Source organism: Gossypium hirsutum, chromosome D10, assembly GCF_007990345.1.
Source record: "Gossypium hirsutum isolate 1008001.06 chromosome D10, Gossypium_hirsutum_v2.1, whole genome shotgun sequence".
Classification (NCBI taxonomy): Eukaryota; Viridiplantae; Streptophyta; class Magnoliopsida; order Malvales; family Malvaceae; genus Gossypium; species Gossypium hirsutum.
The window spans coordinates 61,724,079-61,742,837 of NC_053446.1; positions in this window are offsets into that span (position 1 = coordinate 61,724,079).

Consider the following 18,759-nt stretch of genomic DNA (forward strand, 5'->3'; position numbering starts at 1 on the left):
AACCACCACAGCCCTTTTCCAACCCTTTAAATAAGAGGATAATACGTTTTAGCACACTCAAACCCACATCCTCCTGCATTGGCAACAATACTAATGCCAATCGAGCTAAAAATCAATCAGCACGATATTAATATTTTTAAATATAAATAATCATTACAAATACAAAGCTTAAACAGCATAATAAAACTCAAACTTAAAATCTCAAAGTTTTACGATACAACCAAGATAGAAAATTCCTTAAAATTAATGCATAAGAAATAAATAAGAGGATTAATAGGTTAATTAAGGAACAAAACTTTATAAAAACTATTAATTCAAATAAATTGGTGGGCAGTTGGGAATAATTTAGGTTACCCCACCACCATAATTTTATGCAACTTCTTTTCAAGCCGTCCAACCATTGGTTGGTAAGTTATAAAGGCTAGAACAATCTATGGAAGAAGATTTTTTTTCTATTAATTATATTTTATTATAAAAAATCATCTCTTACATCATCGAGATAGTATTAAGTTATATTTAAAATAATTAGTAATTTAACATAATAAAAAAATGATAATTTAGTATTTAATTCTATTCTAATTTAGGCAATGTTAAAATATACTCGATTTGTTTTTATTACCTGAAAATAAAAAAAAATTCTAAAAAAACTTAAATTTGGTTCTAATTAAATACGGCAATTTATACTTGTTTTTAAGTGTTTTATTGAGTTGATGTCGTAGATTAATCGAAGACTAATTTAATTAAAATGAATAAAATGCCCTTTTGGAGATGCGGATTGGGATTGAGTTATAATATAATGATACTGATAAATGATTAACTTTTTGATATAACCAAAACACACATAGGCCCTGTTTGGCAATTTTTTGATAATTGATTACTGATTGCAATGGCTGGTTTGATTAACTGGTTCTATTAAACTGTTTATTTAAAAGCGTTTGGTAAAACTTAACTGAAAATTGAAAGTTGATATGTGTAAAATGACAAACATGGGCATGACACATTTTATTGTTAAGTATTTATTTGTTTATAATACTCTAGTTTTTGTTGGGTGAAATTATTGAAATAAAACACTATTACCAAGGAATTAAAACATCCATTATGGAAATTAATTAGTGAATATTTTTGAAAATTTAAATAAACAAATTTCTTAAGTTCCTTATTTGCAAATATCAGCCTCGTGGAAATTGATAGATATTAATAGCGTATCAATATAATTGTAAACCATATTCTTAGTGATAATTATATATTGTTCTTAGTATGTAATTAGTAATAATTATGCCATACCCTGAATAAATTTGTCAAGTAGCATAAGAAATCATTTTACACAAGTAAATTGAAAACAAATTAAGAGTATATAAATATTCAAAAAATATATACATATTTCATTAGGTTTGAGAGTGTATGGCAAAGGGAGTAATTTTTGAGCAAGTATGGTCAGATATGTGATTCCACATATCTTATTCTTAATCAGCTGTAAAAAAAAGTTATCCATCCTTACGTTTTTTGTTTTGGAGGTTTTAGCTGAACAAACTCTTACAAACTTTCATTCACTGAACACTATAATTAAAGGGTTTAACTACCCAATCTTCGATTTATACCCAAATCAACTAAAAACAAACACAAAACTCTATTTACTAAATACCCATCACAAATTATTTTTAAAATGGAGCATTACTTTATAAAAGAAATTCCAAAATCAAACCCCAACCCATGATATGAAGTATATATTAAAATACTACATTATTGACAACTTGGTTTTCCCACAAAGGATATTTTAATAGTTTTTATAGGATAAAAGAAAAGGCCAACTACCAATTTTGTGGAGAGAAAATAAGCAAGAGAAACCTTAATGGAGACACAGAAGAGGTCTTGTCAACTGTCACAACCAAAAACAAAACACCAACACCCAAAAAAGAGAAATATACCATGATGGAGAAATCAAGGCCGTCCATTTTACCCAATTTTGGAAAAGAGAAAAAAAAAACACACTACTATGATTTGATTTAAGAGCACTTAGAATCTTTCTTTCCCCTTTCATTATTTGTTTCATGCAATCCCATGTTAGAACCTTTCCTTTTAGGGCAATGTTTACCTTAAATATATTCTCTTACCATTTTTGTTGCTTCCAATTTTAATATATTCTTTTAAGTAATGAGGTAATCCCAATCCCCCCCCCCACTTGCCTTTGATTTAGGGTAATATTAAAGAGAAAAATAAATGAAAAATTTTTTTGTTGGTTGTGAAATGACACCTACTAAATTCCTCTAGTAATTTCTAACTTAATTTAAAAGAATTTTATGTAATAATTAATCCTTTATTTGAGTTGTTAATTTCATTCAATGGTGTTCATAAAAAATATCCACAAATAACTTTGAAGGGATCCTTTCTTTTCAAAATTAGTTGGTATCTATGCATTTCCTTTTCATAATCATAATGTGATTTTTTTAGTATTTATCTTATTTATTCACTAATCAAGTTAGGTGAAGATTAAATCTGATTAATTATTGAAGCTTTTAGTCTAAAGTTTGGTCAAGTCCATTAGGCTTTAACAACTTATCTTACCACTTTAAAAAGTTAAAAATATTTTATATTAGGGTTAGTATGTGATATGTTGTTAATGAAAAATACTTATTTCAGGTTTAACTATTATACTTTAAAAGAGTACGCGTCATCATTTCAACACTAATTGTGGGGTCTAAAATTTTCGTTGGCCTCTATGGTAGAATCAGTCGGGGGCCTAAGAGGCGGTGGTTTACCCTGTGGCGGATGTCAGCAGTCCGAGTCTGCTTATCTCCATCTCGTGAATTTAGTCAAAACAAAGCTATATGATAATACTCAAATTTTCTGATTCGGCAGTTAGTTCGATCTATGATTAATCATTTATGGACGTTGATAAGATCCTTCCATTTCATTTAGCAGCACCTTAGGATGACATAGTCTTAAATTAAAGTAAATTTAAGGGTGAGGTTGAAATGGAAGGGATTACAATGGATACCTAGGCACCTAGAGACGAGGGAGGGCATAGTAAGCATAGATCCAGAGATTCTCGAATAGGTCAACCTTTCGAACTGCTGCTAAATCCATGGGCAAACAAGAGACAACTTGACAAACTGAAACATCTTAGTAGCTGGAGGAAAAGAAAGCAAAAGCAATTCCCGTAGTAGCGTCCCACACCTTATATAATCAAAATCGACCATTTTATAACATAATTTAACTGATAACCAGAATAAATTTGCATTTTATAGCGTATCCACACTTTACATAAGTTAAAACCTGAACTTGAAATCTTTAAAATTCAAAGGCCTCAACTTGGCATTAAGCCAAAGTTTCATTGACTTTAAAATTATATTTAAGTAAAATTAATTAATGAGTATTTAAAATCTTATTAACTAGTGAACAAGTTTTATTTATATTATCATTATCTCACTACAGGAATTTAAGGTTTTAGCGGCGTTTTTAGTGGTATTTGGAAGGAAAAAACCCAAATATTATACATTAGTGGCGCCAATGGAAAGACACCGCAATAAGTAAATCAGCAGCAACGTTTATGAGAAAAACGCCTCAAAGTATAATTTTATTTTAAAAGAAACGACGCCATTTTGCTATGCTCAGTTTTATCCCCAACTCATCCTCAAAATCCCTTATTTTTTTCTATGGATCTAGTTGCCAAGTTTAGGTAAAAAAAAACGAATTAAAGATACCAAAGCAGACCTAATTGCCAAGTTCAGGAGCCAAGAATTATATAACCCTTTTAAAATTTTGGAAACTTTGGGTTATTCCGAGTTCAATTCATTTCTAGTTCAAACTATTTCGAAATTTGCCAATTGGGTTGTAGAATTTAAAAAAAAATATCATTCTAAATTTAAGTAAGTTAAATATAAGCAGTTGACATTTTATCATAAATTAAATTGAATTTAATTTAATTTCAAAATTTTCAAATTTAATTAAAATTGAAAGGTGTAGTCAGATTGCCAATAATTGTTCAACTTTTTAGATTTATTCTTGTTCAAATTTAATTTCCTTCGCTTACCTAAATAGACGGAGATAACAAGGATTCGTATCACAGCGATTTGGAACACAAATTGACAGAATAAAGTAAAACGAAACAAAAACTTTTGATGGGAAAGAACATAGAAGGAAAAATACCAAAGAGAATTGAGAGGAGAGAGAAAACAATAAAAATTTGAAAGAAAATAGAAAACTAAAAGATATGACAACATATCCCCTATTTTTCTCTCACTAACCCACTAACTCACAAATAACTCAAAATTTTAGCTCTATCAAAGCTCTATCAGACAACCAAGCAAAAATTAACACCCATGCTCATGCATGGATTCGAACACAGAACTTTCAACACACCAACTCCTTGCCACTCGAATCAGCAAGTTCATTCTAATATTTGAAGTAACTTAGACCCGTGGTAAAGAAAAAACTTACTAATGTAAACTCTAAGGCCCTTAATGCAATTGTTTGCAAAGTTAACCCTCAGTAAGCACAATTGTTCATGTTGGGGATATACCTGTATAAGCAACGGACAAGATAAAATAAAGAAAAATTGGGCACAAATATTTACGTGGAAAAACTCCTCAAATCAAGAGGATAAAAAACCACGAGCAAAGAAAGACTTCATTAAATGAGTAAATAATCTAAAAGGGTACAAAATTGAGATGATCGAAAACAAACCCTAAACCTTGTATAACAAAGCTCTCTAGCTAAAACATGAAATTCCCTTAAACCCTCTCAAAACTCTCTTAATCTTTTCTCTAAATTTTAATGTGACGAAGATATAAAGATATCAATTATATGATTGCTAGGGCCTTTTTTATAGGCTGAATTTCGTGGGCTAATATGACTAAAATATCCCTAAAATAATCAAATTTTAACTAGGAAAAGATAGGGGACTTTAATTGGGAGAAGAAACTCGACTTATGTGGGGAATACGTCGCAACATTGGGAAGCTTCTCGTCATGACATTGTTGGTTGATTTTGGTATTGCAATACTGAAGGCCTTATGTCACAATATGGGTTGCGTAAGGGCTTAAAAGTGTTCGAAAATACGAGGCATACTCCACAATTAACATATTCAATTTTTGAACCTATGTTTTTTGAAATAAAAGAGTAAAAGTAAGACAAAAATAAAATAAAATATTACGAAAGGAAACAACAAATAAATTGAGAAAATATAATAAAAAAAACAAATAGAAAACTCCAGCACTGATTTGGGTTTTAAAAATGAGATAAACCTAGACATATGTTTGTCTAGACTCATTTCGCTTTATGATTTGATAAGTTTTGGGGTATTGAGTCTTTAGAATTTTAAAATTTTCTTTTAGAATTTTATAAACATTTTAATTTCTATTAGATTTTGTTCTAGAATCTTTGAAATTATAAGGATTTTTCTTAATTTTTTAATTTTAATAATTTTATGCTTTTTTATAATTTAAAAACCTAATAATTTTAAATTAATATTAATTTTCAATTTCTTTTGTAATCTCGTGCATTTTGCAGTTTTATGATGTTTTTACAAATCTTTAAAATTTTCACCTATTTATAATTTTAAAAATAATTTTTATAATTTCTAGAAAAAAAGTTACTAATTTTTATATAATTTTTTATTTTTATTTTAAAAATATCAAATTGATATTTTAGTTATAATTTAAGGATCAAATTACTTTTTAAAAAATTATGATACTTAGGTTACCTTATATTACTGAATTTTACCGATGTTTTTTTATACAAAGCTTATTTCTACTCATAACTCTTCTCTATCTTTAAATTGAAGAAAAAAATGTATTTAAGTATATTCAAATTCACATTCTTTTAATTATTACAATAACCAGAGGCGAAATTAAGAAGACTAGCAGGGCATGATCCCCCTAAAATGAAATTTTTTTTATTTAAGTCCTTTAAAATTTTTAAAATTTTAAATTAGTAAACATAAAATTACACTTTAGCTCCTCTAAAAATATAAAAATTTGATTTAATCCTTTAAAATTAATAAAAAAATAAACTATTAAAACAACAAAATAATATATTTTTTATTCTAGTACGTAAAAAATTTTCTGATTTCTCCGATGGGAACTAAACGTGGATTGGTTAATAATATTATCTTATAATTTTGAATGATATTTTTCCTTTTTGAATAAAAAAGTCGAAAGCAATCAACTTCGATCCACAGCGGACCAATGCTTAGCTGCCACGTTCATGTCAACCCACTTTTCAGACGAGGATAAGAAGCCAAAGCAATAGAAAATGGCCATCAACACGCGCTATACAGCGCGTTACTTTTAAAAGGCTGTGCTGTGTGTGACCGTACTTTTTGTGTGAACCACACGAGCACTATAGAAGACGTCATTGCTTATATCACAATCCTTTAATTGGTATTTTTTTTTGTCCACAAATTATAAAGAAAATAAATATAATTAAATAACTTTATTAATTAATCAAAAGTAATTATCAAATCATGTATGTTGATATTTAATTTATTTTTGGCTTCATGAACAAATTTTATGATTATTTTTATCGACTTCAACTATAATCTTGCTAGTTGACTGGATTAAACAAGTGTTTATGAAGATTAAGGAAAAGGAATACTTTTTTTTTATAATTTCAAGATTGCTAAATGGAGATATCTCTCTTCTCAAATATTTATATTCAAATTTGTCGATTGAGTCTTACCCCAACCGACATGAGCGTTATTACTAATGTAGGAGGACGTGGGTTCGAGTGCATTCAAACGTATTATCCTTTTATTTATGAGTTGGGGAAGGGTTATGAGTAGTTTTAGACATTCTGTCAAAAAGAGCAGATATAATCAGAACCTATATTATCATGATTATGTATAGAATAATGTCCATATATTTTAATATTATTGAAATTTTATCATTATGTTTTTATTTTATTAAAATTGAACCTCAATACAGTAATCGGATTAAAATGTAATTATTTATAATTACCCACATATAAATATTTGGGTCACATTGAATTAACGGTAATTAGAGCACCTCAATTACTTACTTCAATTCTTATGTTGAAGGTTAAGAATTGTTGAATTATACTAGATGATTAGTCATGATGTTATTTGAACTATTCTTTTTTTTACATTTTTATTCGTTTTTAGATATGCAATTGTTTAGTTACAAATTGTGCTATCAAATATGATATAAAAATTAAATTGTAATTGCACTTGATCAACTTAACACGTTTAAAAAAAATTAGAGTTCATTTTAAGATGGTGCAATTATTACATGAGTAATTACGCTTTCTTATAATTATTTTAGGTCATCCGAACACACATATTTTGCTAATCTACATCATTGGTGACAAATCATTTTATTTAAAAAAATTAACAAAATTTAAAATTTTAATAAATTTAGAGGAAATTTGAGTAAAATAGTAAATTTAGCCTTAAATCTTAATCTCTAGCAAAATGATCCATATTCCCCACCCCAAACATGAGAAGGGATTGTATGAAATTGTAATTCCACGTCATCCTTATCTCTTTACAATAGGAGAATGACAAATTAAATTTTTCCTCCTGATATTCAGCTTCTTCCTCCTGAAAAAAAATTTAAATCCAACTATAAATATTTGTCATTCTCCTATTGGAAAGGGGTAGGGATAACATGCAATCACAGTTTCATACAACCCTTTCTCCCCCAAACACACACCCACACTATTTCTTTCCCTTTCTAATAGGAGCATGACAAATCAGATTTTTCCTCTTGATTTTTAGCATTTTTAGTTGGATTTGAATTTTTTTTAGAAAGAAAAAGCTGAAAATAAGGAGAAAAAATTTGATTTATCATGCTACTATTAGAAAAAGATAATGATGACGTGGAATCGTAATTTCATACCATCCTTTCTGTTATGTCAGAATCTTTCTTGCTCTATTTTTGGTCAACGTGAGTGAGGGAACTACATTATAAGACTTTAAAATAGGATACGTAATGATAAGGTTAAGAATTATTTGATAAAATAGTAGTTTTTGTCTATCAAAAATTAATTTAATAATAACTTCAAAAACAATATGATTGCCTAAAACGAAAGGTGATAATTTTACATATATATATAATTCTTCTTAATCATGTCTATCTTTAGATTTAGAACATGAATCATGCATGGAAAAATAAGCATGCCTATCAATCCATACAAATATGCATTGAGTAAAATCTTTAAAGTAAAAAAGAAGAGAAGAATATGAAGGAAAGAGGGGGAATTGGAACAAAATTCATTGCTAATGGTTCCAAATCATAGATATTGGTGTGTTTACCTCCGGTTAGAGTAAAATATCGGTGGCGGTGAAGTTAGATGTTATAACTATACTGTAGCATGAGATAAAAAGAAAACTAAACGTACTGCACTGAAAGTAAACACCCATCCAAAAAGATCTTTAGTTACTCAACAACACTTCAATTATCATTATTCAAAATTGTTATTGATTTTACTTTTAAAGGCTGCATTATGCATCATTAGAAAGAAAAAGGTGAATGAGGTTTTCAAATGGGACAATGCTTGAAATCATTTTACTATATACAACATAGGGTTTTGTTTAGATTTTCGACATAATCATTAATACGGAATGATTTGTCTATATGTCACATTCACGATGTAGGTGAACCTTTTTTATTATAAAAACATATAATATTCTTTTGAAGCATTGGTTAAAGTTTAAAGTTCATGTTAGGATTTATGCCTTTAGTGCAACGATTTCATCATTTTATTTGTAATTTTCGTGCGATTAAATAAATAAATATCTATATAATTAATTATATCTTTGTATGATTGTTCTCAATGGTTTTCATGAAAAATGTATAAGTAAATATTAAGTTGCATCATAAGAAACTGATTATGATGCGAGAAAACACTTATATGTCCGTAGTCCGAAGGAATCAAGCTAAACAATTGATTTAAGGGGACTTTTATGTTGTCTGTAAGTCCAATTGGGGAGATAGTTTATCTTGACTAGTGATTGACTCCTTAAGTATGATTGTTTGGGTTGACAATACATCAGACTAGACTCAATTAGAATTTATCCTAGATTCGTTTATGAATTTATTCACTTGTAACGGTCATAATGTGGCTTACCTCAACCCCAAGTAAATGACTGACCTTGTGTACATAACTCATGTACTTTGATATTTAAATTCATAGTCTGGGGAAAGAGTAAATGATATCCTCGCAATAGCAATGCATGAACTATGGAAATGGAACGTGGTCACGGGTCATTGGTTTAGGATGAATGACTATCATTATTATTTGCAAGTAATAATCATTTTCATTAAGATGAAATGATGACCACGAGACAAAATATGATTGGATTAGGTGAATAGATTTAACTTAAAGGGATTAAGGATATCATATGAGGGTAACACATATATGACAAGGCCATTGGACAAAAGCATAATCTATAGTGTTATTGTAATTGTATATAATTAAATTAACTAGGCGTCGTAGTTATATTAAATAGGACAATTAAATTTATGTACTCATAGATTCTAAAATAGTAAAGTCATCATGACTTTAACGAAATTATAATTTGATTGAACTAATTTATTTAATTAATTGAATAAGGAGTACTCCTTGTGTGCATCGACTTCCCCTCTTGGGGAGTCCTAATTAGAAACGAGATTTCTATTAAAATGTTATTATTTACTTATACCTATCACTCTTGTGATTTTTCCCTATATAAAGGGTCAGGGTTGTCTAAAAGCATAAGGAAATATTCGAGGATATTTTGTCGAATTTTAGTGAAAATTTATTTGGATTATTTTCTTTAACTCAAATAAATCTTATTTTTCGTGAGTATTTGTTATTAAATTTGTGAGATTATAATTGCAATTTTTTGGCAATTATAATTCAAATTTCATAAATTGAATTTTTAGTTTTGGATTCCCCCTTTCATAGAGAATGTCGACTACCCCTATGGGAAGTTTTAGTTTTCATCTTGTGTTCAGTTTCTTGTGTTAGAGCTCACTCTCCAAGCATCTAAGAGTTCAAAAATAGTGAAAAAGATCATTTGGTTGAAAGTCGGAAGATTTTGGACGCCAGATTCAGGATCTGGCATATCTCCCTAACTCGAAAACACATGTACTAAATTTGGTCAAATTTATTACTATTGATAACACAATCAAGGTTAACTTTTTTTTTTTGAAAAAAAATTAAAATTCTACTATTCCAATCAAACTAATTTTCATACCTATTTTTCCAACAGTTCAAACCTTAATATAATAATTTAAAATAGTTTTTTAAAGATTTTTTTATAAAATATTAAAAGAGATAAATACACTTATAATAATATTCATTATTGTTCTAAAAAATATTTTAGTCATTTTTTAACTAAGATGATAATCGATTAACTTGTGACGCCAACTCAATCAAGGATTTGATAGTACTTTCTTGTAATAACATATTTGTTTCCATTGTATAAAAAATAAACTTTTTTAAGTTACAACCAATCAATTACATTAATAATTCCAATTAAAATTAATCATTATAAGTATTAAACGGAATAATTTAACTTAACATAATTAACTCAACTAATCAACTAACACACATAATTTGAGACATAAATCTAGGCATTCAAGAATTAGGCTGTAACCTTTATCAACAATATCAAGATTTTATTAACAATTTAAAAATTATATTAATCAATTTGTATTTTATATATACTATTATTTAAATAACTGGCTAAATAAGTACCACTCATCAATTAGATTTCAGTTTAGTTGGAAAATTATCGAAAAACCACAACTTTAATAAATAACAAACATTATTAAGAGATCACTTTTGTCATTTTATATTTTATGTAAAATCTAGAAAAAAATGTGCGTGATGAGATTTGAACTTAAAATATTATAATAATTAATATATTGATTTTATCATTTTTACCAAAGTCCCGTTTTTTTATATTAATTTTTAAATATATTTATTATACATTTTTCACCCACATTGTAAATATATCATAATCTAATAATTATTAATTAAACTTATATCATTCAAATATTATATAATCTATATAATTATCAATGTGATTGAACTTTGTACTTTTTTTTTAAAAAATGATAATATTAATGCATTTTACTAATAAAATTTCACAAAAGTCAAGGGAATGGTTCATGCATCATGCCGGGTCAAACCTAGACCTAGGGTCTGTTTGATTGAAGGAATTGATTTTCCGGAAAATCATTTCCAACTTTTCCAGCGTTTGATTGGCGGAAAACATTTTCCATTTGGAAAATGAACTCCAAAACAAGGGAAAATGGGTTACATTTTAGGGAAAATGTCTTACCCTTTCAATTTCCGTAAGACATTTTCCGTGCTCTCCTCTCTATCGCCTCCTTCATTCCTTCCTTCATTTCCGGTAGAAAATTGCTTCTGTTTATCGATTTTCCAGTAACTTGTTTTTTTAATTATTCAATACTTGTTTTTTTTAACACAATTACAAATAATTTATTTGATATTAATTTTCAATTTATAACGATTAATATTGTAGCTTAATAATTGAGTATTATTATAAATAAATCATTGCAATATATGTAAAAATAATTTAAAATATAAAAATTTATTAATATATATCAATATATGTAAAAACAATTTTTTCGAAAAATATTTCTAGGAAATCTGCCAAACAGCCGAAAATATTTTACACAGATTCAATCAAACACTAGAAAATATTTTCCAGTAAATCATTTTACAGAAAAGTAAAACATTTTCCCGAAATCATTTTACGGAAAATATTTTACTGGTAATCAAACATACCCCTAGTTTTTTTAAAAAAATAGGCTTGAGTTTAGCCCACTCGAATGATCCACTTTCACTGTCCAAAAAATAAAAAAAAATATTTTTTATTTACATTTAATTATAAAATATAAATTTAAGATAAAATTATTATTTTATATAGTTTTAATCGATCTGATACCCGATTGAACCGGACAGACCGTCCTAACGTAAACACCCCTAATGACTCGTAACTTTGGATTAAAGATTATCCTAAAATTGTCAAACATTGCATTACTTTAACCAACAAATAAAAAGTTTCTTTTAGTATTCTTCATATTTATTTTCGTAATTATCTCTTAACAATATTTTCTCTAAAAAAAAAGAATGCGTACCCACATTAACAATGATTAAAAATAAAGAAAGAAAGACATAAAATATTATATTTAATAACAAAATTAAAAGAAATTGTGTACTTGTCGGCAAGGGTATGAGGGATAAAAGCAGTTGGGTGACGTGGCTTCCTGCCCTCCTTTCGTACCAAAGCCTTCGCTTAATTTCTCATCTTTACGGTCACACATGTCCTTTTATTTACTGAGTTGCCGTTACATGGATTTTTTTTTACCGCACATGTTACCACGTCACTCACTGTTTGTTTGGTGGCTTTTGTTAATGATGAAAACAAATAACATGTGGATTTGGCGATTCTTGTGCCTTTAAAAGCCTCTCTTTTGTTTTTTCCTTTGTCTTTTTCTTTTTGAAAAAAAAAATTAATTAGTTAGGTAAGTAATGCAGTTTGGAATTAAATTTTATTTTTTTTAAAAATTATTTTTTTAATTTCGTTGAGCGAAATGAGAAAAAACTGTTCAAAAAATAAATTCGGGACACCAGCAATTAAAGGAGAAATAATTTTATAAATCATTTCCACCACATCATATATGGTCTTACCCAATTAAAAGAGGGCTCATCATTTTTTTTCTACATCATATGTACATTTGTACTGAATTTCCAAATCAAAGATGATGTGTCATCTTTTAATTGGACTAAACTCTAATTAAAGGTTTAACATAAATTATATCTGTTATGTACTTATAATCACCAACTCCAAAACCAAATAAGGTCTAGGTTGCCTAGCCACAACCCGTCTAGGGCCCACCAGATGGATGCATGCAAGCCTTACAGTAGGAAACTAGCAAGGGGAGCTTGCAAGACTCAGCTCGCACACATCAGAGGGTGTTCGTGAGGGGAGCTCGCTGTCTCGGCTCGCATATGCCTGATGAGTGTCCAGTAGATAGCCCAGAGTAGTATATGTGTGTGGCATGCATAGAATCCACTAAGAACGTCAATTCTATGAATAGTAGCTATGTGTATAAATATTTGATTGTCACCTCTAATGAGACACAACATAAAATTACCCAACAATATTGTTTTTTTGATAAATATTGATTCACATAAAAGAAAAAATGAAAAAGTATCGATTTACAATTTTTTTAATCAAATGGTAGAGGTAAAGGATTATTTGGATTTAAACTCCATACATGTTTTTGAAAGGGATCGGACTAAAAATTTATTTTAATGAAGTCAAATTTGAGTTACAATTCATTTTATATTAGCTTATTATTTTTTAAATTTTTCAAGGGTTTGAATTGAAATTTTATTATTAAGGGGAAAATGTAATTTTATTATTGTTTTAATTTATAATTTCAGATTTTTTTAAAGGGAATAAAATAAAAATTTACCATTTAGGGGGGCCTTTTGAATAATTTACTATTATTAGTTGATAAATTACATGTCTTAAGTATGTTATTCTTTTTAGTCTTTTTATGGGTGAATTTAGGAAGAAACTGCTTTTAATTGTTTTTTTTTATTTTATTCCAATTTTTCTTTTTTAAATTTTTATGATTTTTATACTGTATTAATTTAAACATATAAATAAAATTGTCAAAATTTTAGTAAAGACACACCAAATCACCATCAATTATGAGGGATGCCCATGCAATAATAATTTAAAAGCAATACTTTTTCATTAAAAAATTCATATTTTTTTTTTCAAGATTTTTATTACAAATGCAGCCAAAATTTAAAGTTTTGTTGATATATATATATACACATATGTATATGATTCTAAATATTTTTAGTTTCATACTAAATAATAAAAGTAGTCAGTATTATATTGATACCGATTATTGTGGTCGATATGTATTGTTATAATTTTTAATCTATACCAAATCATTTAGATTCTATTTCGATCATGGTTTCCGTTTTTTCGAATGATATGCCTTATTCCAAGTTTTGTATTAGTGCATACCAATTTGCACATGTTAGTACAAAATTTTAACCATCTAAATCGAACTTGGGTAAAGATTTTTCTTTTTCTTTTTTCTCACTTGGGAATTTTAAAAGTTAAATTATTGTATGTTATATGAACTTTTTAAGATATTTTATGAAATAGAAATTTCTATATTCCTATTTTTTTGAATATAGAAATAGCAAAAAATCATAAAAAAATAAGGGATAATTGTAAAAAAAACCCTCAATGTTTGGGGGTTTTTAGGTTTGAGCCGTTAACCTTTTTTTTATTGACACACTCAACATTACAATTTTTGTTAAATAGATGACATCATCTATTACGTCGTGCGCTTATGTTGCATGCCACAAATGCTACTATACTGACCCGTAGTTTGATTAACAGTCAACACACATTGACTGTTAAAATTAGACCGATTTTTAAAAAAATCATAATGTTAAGGGTGTCAATAAAAGAAAAGGTTAATGGCTCAAACCTAAAAGTCCCGAAACGTTGAGGGTCTTTTTGCAATTATGCCAAAAAATAAAGCTTAAAAAAAACCCAAAGGCTAATATTTGAGAATTAACATTTGACACTAATTAATTTTATGAAATTTGAAAATAAATTCATAAAATATGATTCTCAATTAAATCAAATCATTGTCATGATGTAATGTTCCCAAAAGAATAATTTTAGGTTTTCGCATTTGGTCCTATCAAATTGATTTTTTTTCGATTATTTATTTATTTATTATAATTATAATAATATATTATTTATAATCATACTTGTAATTATAAATATATTGGTATATTCTTAAAAAATTATGACTATAACATAATGATAAAAATAAAAGTCAAATAAAATAATTTTTTTCCTAAAATAAATTAAGAGTCAAATAAAATCTTTTGACTTGAGTTTATAAAATAAACAAAATAATTCCTTCAACAATAATTGTAGAAGATCATGGAAATGGGGTTTTCTTTTTAAAGCGTTTACCAAAAGGGAAAAGGGAAGAATCCTTCTTAATCTAGGAACAAGCAACACGTCAAACTACGACTTTACTTCTTTAACTTATCCTTTTATTTTCTCCATTTAAAAATAATTTTGGGTTATATGAATACAGTATCATTAACGGGAAGCCAATTTTTTCGAGAGAAGTTTTCAAAGAATTATTTATTCAGAACCTATCAATACTATATGGATAGTTTAAGTGCATTCTTTATTAGAGTAGGAACGCCTCATTGAGATGGATGCCCAACACTTGGGCTCTCTATAAAGTTGAAAGATAAGACCTCGATCGAAAACAATACCAACCCATTCAAGAGTTCGTCAACACTTCAAAATAGACAAAATTGAACGAGGAAATAAAGAGGTGAAGCGAGAGTTTCCCATACCGAAAAATGGAAAATAGAGGCCCACATGTTGGATTTATGGCACACAAGCCTTAGCTGTAAAAACTTAAGATGGAATATATATTTGGTTGTGTGCCCAAATCCAATAGATATTATTATGCCTATCCAAAGGAAAATGGAGAACCAAATTCCCAATCACCAATCTTTGTTTCTTGCCTTTTCTTTTCATGAAATTGTTATTATTGTTTTTTTCTTTATTCCTTATGTGGAGTAAATGCAACCTCCAATTTAAAAGGATTAATGTTACTTTAATGTGGATTTTTAATTTATTTTAAATATATATTTTCAGGGGACTTCACCTCTTTTAAATTACTCGACGAGACTTTAGTATTGTTGTTTAAGGTGAAAGTTTTGCGTTTTTCAGTATTTAAATTTGAGTTCCATCATTCGTTATTGAGATATGCGAGTCTTTAGTCTGAACATATATATATGTCATAGATGAATTTTGTTCGAATCTTCGTCTGTTATGCTTTAAACCTATATTTATTATTATACTATATTTATGAATATATTATAATTATAATAGTGATTTTTTTAAAAAAATATATAACATTTTTAAAAGAATAAATAAAATTAAATTTCAAATTTAGCATAACCTTTATAATAATATATATTAATTAGTATAAAATTTAGCATCAATGTGGGGTACTCTTAAATGCCACATCAGCATTTTCATCCTGAAAAAAAATCAAATTCAAATTAAAATCCTGAAAATCAGGATGAAATTACTAATGTGACATTAAACTATTGGAAAGGGATAATATCCATGTTTTATACAATTATTTCTCTCGTGTTAGTGATTTTGATTGAAATTGTTATATAAATAATATTTAAAATAATAATAACTTCTCAATTTGGGAAATGAGTCAAGGAAAGTAAACATATTTCTAAATCGCAAAATATCATTTTTAGCCCCTCTACGTTTCAAAAAAAATTATTTTATAAAAAGTTATAATTGTAAAAAAAATTATTATAATCAATCATTTCCTTTCTTTTTCACTGTTTAATCAAACCATAATCGTTAAAATTAATTTAACTTTAATTAAATTTACTAATTTTAATCATCCAAATAAAAGATATTATAAATCAGAGTTCCTTTTATCACATTCTATTTCAGTCCCAGACCCAAATCAATCTCATGAATGTTCCAAGTTGGTCCCCTTTTGGGTTTACAGTTAGGACTTCTATATTTGTTGGGTTTTATCAGCCCCTTTTATATGTTATCATAATTTACTAAATTATTTACATCTATATCATATATTAAATAATTATCCAAATTGATGTCATCAATCAATCTGATTGATCGATAGAATAATGATGAGAATGTTTTTATTTTACAAACTAAATTGTATTATTTTAAAAATAAGGTCATAATTGACGGAAATCGTCAGCCTACTAATGATCAACATTTTTGCCCAACGTATCATACCATTTTAGATGATGGCTCAATTGATATAATGTGACACTTCGGCGATGATGTGATATTTTTAATTAAGCTTATTTAAAAAATTCAAATAAATTTGAGTTAAACTTTTGGGGGTCATTGATTTCTATTATGAACTTGTTTGGTATCGAAATTTTTTTTTTAGAAAGAAATTAATTGGAAACTTCCCAATTTTATGAATTTTCATCCTTGTAGTTTAAACTGATTTTAGTATGTGATTCTTGTGCTTTTCATCCCAGGGGTTCAAATTGTTGAGATTTGCTTGGCAACTAGGCCTCTTATTGGAGGCTTGGTCAACCTCCATAAACCCTGCAAATTGCTTCCTTAGAAACCAAAACATGACTGAATAATTTTTTTTATAATAATATTATTATAGTTTAATTTGTAAGAAAAAATGAATTTTTTATTTTTCATAATTTTTATTTTTTTGAATTTTTTAAACAAATTTAATTAAAAATGTCATGCCATCGCTAACATGTCACATCGTGTTAGTAGAGCCATCACCTGAGGTGGTATGTGACGGTTAGTTAATTATCGATTTCCATCAATTTTGGAGTTATTTGGAATCTTTTGCAATGCTGAAGGTGGATTTGCACTTCTGCCTTTGGATTATTTCAAAATGAGCCAACATTACATCATTAGACTTAAAAATAAATTTTCAACATTCTCCAAACGAATGATAGATTTAACAAACAATCCTAGAATGGGTTTAGATGGACGATGTGCTTACTTGCGGTTAGTATAAAAACAGTAGTGGCGGTAAGACTAAATACTATAGCGATATTGTAGCGTGAGATAAAAAGTAAATTAAACGCACTGCACCGCACTCCATCGCCTATTTAAACCCACCCTTAGTAAACAAGTTTGTAGGCAGCCAATCCTCACTAATCATCATTTCAACTTTGTTTTCCAACCATTAAATCATTTACTACATAGTTCAAAATTTTCATCAAATTTGATTAAGAGGTTCAATGATTCTTCCCAAGTACATTAATGAAGATTAATGATTTTATTATTGAAAGAATGTTTTTTTACCAAATTATTTCTTTTAATTCATCCTTCTAAAGTTCTCAACTTCACCAACATAAGATATCTTACATCAAATATTAAATACAGCCTATAAAAATTGTCATGTGTCGTAATCATATTTTTTCTAGGTCAAGTTTGGGCCAAAATCGAGTGAAGTTTGACCAAATAAAAGATAATCCAAAATTTGAAAACTATTCACAGACATCTTGTAATAGTATTATTTAATCGAATGGATTCTACGGTTTAAGTTAAGACTAATAAAAATATTAAAAATCATTAATTAAAACTTAATTTAAGCTTAATCCAAATTTAACCCGAACAAAATATGAGTATTACACATAATATTATTAATGTTTAAAGGCACATAAAAATATTTAACGATAATAAAACAAACATGAATCATACCTTAATTATTAAAAAAACACATAAAATTTAAAGCATAAGGACTAAATTGCAAATTTTGTAGAAGTACATGAGCTAACAACATGTTTTAACTGGTAAAAAATGATAAGTTATTTAAGCTAGTAACTTTTTTTTTGTATTCTTAATGTTCGTTTTACTGTTCATATTCAAGATTCGTGGTTGCCCCTCCCAACATTTTTTTTAATGATTACTTAACGTGGCTTTCGTTATTTTCCATTTACCTCTTTACATTTTTAGTAAAAGTATATCAACCTTGAATTTTCATTGCCTTCTAATTTATTTTGGTAAAAGATTTCTTAGCTCATCTTGTTAATTTCAAAAGTGAGTAATTAAAGATAATTTATCACAACGTTAATTTTTTTGGTGAATTGTACATACTTTATTTATTGGTGTACCAATAAATTTAGCCCTCAAAGTTTACGCATTCTGTCAATTCCGTCTTGATT